The sequence below is a fragment of the Apium graveolens genome, chromosome 2, assembly GCF_009905375.1.
Source record: "Apium graveolens cultivar Ventura chromosome 2, ASM990537v1, whole genome shotgun sequence".
Taxonomy (NCBI): Eukaryota; Viridiplantae; Streptophyta; class Magnoliopsida; order Apiales; family Apiaceae; genus Apium; species Apium graveolens.
Window position 1 is genome coordinate 80,228,820 of NC_133648.1, and position 5,766 is coordinate 80,234,585.

Consider the following 5,766-nt stretch of genomic DNA (forward strand, 5'->3'; position numbering starts at 1 on the left):
TTATATCAGACTTAATGAGGATATAAGAAAGGCAAAAATCAATGATCTCAGAGCTGCTATCTTTCAGATAAGTGAAGATACAGCTGAGCTAAAAGAAGCCAAAAAGAGGATATTGAATGAACTTGCATATGCTGAGAGATGTCTTTTGAAGAATTATCTCAGGACAACTCCTGATATTAAAGAGATCACATAATGAAGCCAAGTCAGGAACTGCAACTGCAAAATTCTGAAGAATATACAGGCTAAAGCTGATATCAGACTTTAAAGATGGTAAATGCTACAAGTACTATAAGTTGTAGTTTCTTAGTCAAATTCTCATGTGCATTTGTACTTAATGTTTTTGACATCATCAAATATACACTACGCCATAGATTGGATTCCGCAACCCCAAGAAACCGTAATTAAAGGCCAAAAAAAGGCTATGGCGACTCTTTTCTGGGGTTGCAATTTTAGGCGTTGCCATAGAGTTTTTTGCAACCCCGGTGACACCCTATTGCAACCCTTATTTATCCGTTACAGAAACGTGCTATTGCAACACCAAAGGGGTTGCAATAGGTCTTGAAAAGTGTTACAGTAGGGTTTGGGATATCAGTACAATATTTATGGGCCCCACAATGGGGCCCACATGTGGGGTATCGATGCAACCTTTTTACAACGCTTTTTAGTGTTTTTTGCAACGCTTTTTAGTGTTTTTTGCAACGCTTCTTAGTGTTTTTAGCAACGTTTTTTATTGATTATTAGCAACACTATAAAGACCTATTGCAACGCTTTTATAAAAAAAATGCTAGAAACTATTTGTAAATTAACATGCTCATAAATAAGACCATTGTCTTAAACCAACACAATCCACAATCCACAAACCATAAACATCAGTCCACCAACCATCACCATACTACCACTACCTTCACCATACTACCATCAGTTTCCCCATACTACCACAACCTTCACCATCACCATACTACCATCCTTATACCACTAATTGTCTACCAACCATAAAAGAAAAGCGGAAGTTTAAACAAGTTAAAGTTAAAATTCAAAATCTAAACATAGAATGCTGCTAGAACGCTTCTGACTAGGTAGAACCACCTCCAGTAATAGGAGTGACCATGGTAACAGGAGTGCCATCATCATGGTTACTTGAAATTGTATCACCTCCAGTAAAAGGCACATAGTATCAACTTCAATCTTTGATAACTTCATATATAATTGATCATTTCCAAGGTGAAACTGATGGCGACGGTTCAGAAGTTCATTCAGCAATAACTCAACTTCCTCAACAAGCATAACTTCACTCCCAACTCCCTTGAGCAAAGATAAAAACATTAGCTGCATAAAACAAAAGTAATAACCAAGTAATAATTGTATCCTTTCTAGTTGTGCCATCACTGCTAGATGACAATAATTGGAAAATATTCGACTTCAGCAAATCAATTATAAACTCCACTGTGACAGAAAACTGGAAGTAAAATTCAGTAAATAAGATACTAACCTTTCCATATACATAAATTTTAAAAGCAGATGCAACAAGGAAGTGCATTATATCCTCTTTCACAGACTTCTCAAATCTAAAAAAATGGATCAAACAAAATTGTAAAACAAACAAACAAATATGCATTTAATAAAGTAACTCACAGTTTCAAAAATTACCAGTGACTCGTGAATAAAATGCATTAATATTGATAAAAACTTGAATTCAAAGAGAATAAATTATGGTACAAGTGGATATGAGCATTCACTTTAAAGTTGAAGTATTAAAACTAAGCGAACGAATTAGAAACTGTATGGGACCACTAACAGTAAAACGTATCATAAGTTGATTCTGGTGAAAACTGAGAATTATGAGGTATGTCGAGCTAACCAAGACCATAGACAAATTTCGGTTCTTGGATGAAAGAAAACACATCAATTTAGCAGTAGCTAACAACTCTACAAATAAAAGTCCCCAGCTTGTATAAGATATAGCACTACAAGTCACTGGAAAGAGTGGGGCAAAAAGTTTCCGAGGCATTCATCTGTCACAGTTGGCATGCATTTCATGTAAGAACGTATAACTTAACATACAAAAGAATGGCATTGAACCTTAAACTTCGGAAGGGCTTGAATAAACATAGTTAAAGGTTATTTAAATACCTCTGTCCAACACTCTCAGAAACTAAAATGCTATGATGGGAGGTGCCTAGCAAATTTGTAAATAACGAGAGGAGAATATTTTCGTCGGATACAATTAGCCTCTATTGCTCAATCAGTAATCCTAAAAGCTCCCCCAGAAACTGACTCCCCAATGCACTTCCTGTAACTTCCTAAATTATAAGGTCCGTATAGAAGAATTTTGAAGATGAACAAACAACATACATTAAAATCAGTACCATTCTTTCTTCCTGAAAGAGTAACACATGGCCATACTTTGAATAGCCCTTCAATGCAGCTCATAGCAGCAAGACGTACATCCTGTAAATATACCCGTGAAAATGCAGTGAAGCACATAATAAAAACTATAAGGGAAAAATAAACCTAAAATCACTGGAAAACATAGAGATACTTCCACAAAATAGATGACCTTGACTAAGGCTATGTTACAGTACCTGTTCAAGCTGTTCAAATCAATTTTCAAGAATAATAATGACATTATTTGGGTCTTAGATTCTAAAATATTAGCCATCCTTTTTAAGTCCAGCATTCAGGTGTAAAGAAAAATAAATGTTAATTCAAGATTCCATAACCTTTGTCAGGCAAAACAAAATTCCAACTTCTCAAATTAAAATTGTTTTATCAAAGTCTACCATTTCACAAGCAAAAATAATAAGAAAATAACGTAAGGAAATCAGAAAATCTACAGTACAAAATCCAAGTGGATCCACTATAAACAAATTTTGTGAATTCCGTAGTTCCGTATCAATTCCTTGATGTTCACGATAATGAAAACCCCTTGAAGAGTTCCTAAGAACTAATTCAGATCTCAAATTAAACAAAATATATCCATTAGTATATTTCAGGTTTAAAAATACAGCTAAAAACCATCAAAGGAATACATTTAGTTCTTCTTGCTATGGATGATGTCAGATGACGAATATATTTGAATATTACTTCATATTTAACATACACATAAACATATCAAATTTTATGCATTGCAGAAATGTATAGAAAACATGTTTCATAGAGGCAAAGATGAAATATCAAATGAATAGACTCCTCTACTGCCTTAACAGAACCAACGCTTTTGTATAATATATTTAGAGGAAACCAGAACTTCCTATTCACATCTCGCCATAGGTAAAACCAACTTACCTATTTACCAGATTCTGTTAATGTGTTTTATTTAAATTACATTGATTTATATCTAGCTCTGAACTTCTAAAAGAAAATTAATAATGTCACTTTGATCTTACAATTCTACTACAATGCCTCACTGAGAATCACTTTAACTTTTAATAATAACAAATACGACAACCAACTACAGTTCCAGTATGTAATAAATATGGACGAAAAAGGGATATTAAACTGAATCAGATATGCACAAACTAAAGTATAATTACAGAGTTATATATATACTAAATTCAGTATTAAATTTAGACTAAATGTATCCTAATAATTAGACTAAATGTACTTTAACTTGATCATAGTTCAAGTTTACAAATTTAGATTTAATCAATCAGTTAAAATCAAGTAAAGAGAACAAAGAATTCACCACTAAAATCAAACTAAATGTAATGTGGATATAGAGATAGAAATAAAATTTAATGTACAAGAAAGAACTAAATCAGAAGTAAATTTATATACCTTAAGCTTTTTGCCGTCGGATTATCAAAGTGGTACACAGTGTCCATAAATTCCATATCAGAAATAGGCCCTTGTTTTTGTTCTTTAAGATTCTGTAGATTAGAGGTTAGAATTACAATAATTCACAAAAGAAAATACACATTCCTAAATAAGCAAGTGTAAAAACTAGAATTATTTAATGATTAAGTTGAATGACTCTGAAGGATATAACATGTAAGGGAAGGAGATATAGCAATTGCTAACTTACAAAATTAGATAATAATTAAATATAAGATATATTTTAGCAATTTAATGATTAGCTTGTGTAACTACAGTACGACCAGGACAGAGAACAGTAGGTAAGTAGAATTGATCTGTGATTATAACCATTCAATTCCATCAACAAAATGTGGAGTCATTAGAAAACAAGTTGTGTGGGAAAGAAATATTGAGATATCCGTTGATTACCTGCTCATTCATTCATATATATATACTTCATAATAAATTATTTAGCTGCAATTTCTAATGTAATTAGAAATTTAGCTATGTGCAACTATTCCTTGTAAAAGGTATGTGCAACTACTTCCAGAAAATAATAATTTAGCCGCAATTTCTAATGTAAGATGCTATTACTGCTTATACCGAATGTACCGAACATGTCATGTTTACACAACATTGTGAGCAACAAGCCTGAGAAACTAGCATACATGAGTCGCCTCATAAATTGTAAAAGATCTAACATTTATAATTGCTAAATAATTTAAGGATGTACAACTATCAAAATAGAACAAAAATACAGAGATTCGAATACTTCACAGCTATACAACTATCCAACATAAGTACTATCATTAACTGATCAAAAATATAATTCAAAAAAAGAAAATATAGAACTAAATCGATAATATAACAAAATATACAATTTCTTCTCACCTTGAACAACTTTTGTAAAAGAAATTTCAATTCCTTCTCACCTTTAAACCCCTAGACGAATACAAGAATTGGCATTCAGGTACACATAAATCCAATAAGTAATTGACTCGAAAACACACATAAAAACCTAAATCAAACATGAATATAAATACATATAAGAACACAAACACCTACCAAGACACACACACACATAAACATTGTCTCATCAAAATAAACCAAAGAATATATACAAAGACCGGGAAGAAAGCTTCAGATCTGTAAAAAAACAAAAAAAAATAGTCAAAAAAACAAATCGAAAGATACAAACACTAAGCGTATCATGAAACTAGGGTTTCTCAAAGCTGCAGTTTGATTAATTGAGATGTTCTTCAATTTGGGGTTCAATTTAAACCCTAAAATCCTAATTACAAATAATATAAGATGATGAGAGATAATGTGAGATGAGGAAAGGGATGTGAGAGAGAGAGAAAGAGAGACGGGAGAGAACATAGAAAGACATGAGTGAAAGAGTGGGACTGTGAGTGTGAGAGGAAAGGGGGGAAGGGGGAGATTAGATTTTTTAGTTTAAGAGGGAAATAATTTTGGTGTAAAGAGGGGAAATATTTGGCGAAATAAGCAGGGGAAAGGCCGGGTCTTTTTTGAAAAAATGTAAAAAATAACCGTTTTTAATTGAAAAGCACGAGATTGCCATTTGTCAGGTCGGTTGGTTGAAAATACCATTTTCAATACCCCTCGCACAAATGCGTACTGCCCAATTACCCACCCCGGAAATCTGTCACCGGAAAATACTTTAATAATACTAGGATTTTAGGAGTGAAGATATATATTTCTTTTTGTTTGATGTATGTGAATAGATGCGGATATCCTACGGTTTTCGTTAATATTTAATTTTTTTTATTTTTCACATTATATTATAATTTTAAAATTATTTATATAAATATATAATAATAAATTTATAAAAAAATAGGATAACATGTGGTCGTAGTTTAGTAGGATAAATATATTATATCTAATAATTTAACAATTTAGTAGTTTAGCGAATATATAACACTATTTTTTTATTTTTTTGAATAATAGAAT

At 32.0% G+C, this 5,766-nt stretch overlaps 1 long non-coding RNA gene across 1 annotated transcript; it reads right to left on the minus strand.

The window, feature by feature from the left end:
- Positions 1 to 1,825: 1,825 nt before the first annotated feature.
- LOC141705996 (uncharacterized) lies at positions 1,826 to 3,891 on the minus strand. The gene is made up of 3 exons (XR_012568564.1): positions 3,778 to 3,891; positions 2,367 to 2,448; positions 1,826 to 2,290 (listed from the first exon to the last, which is right to left on the minus strand). It is a non-coding gene; the product is annotated as an uncharacterized LOC141705996 (long non-coding RNA).
- Positions 3,892 to 5,766: the final 1,875 nt, after the last annotated feature.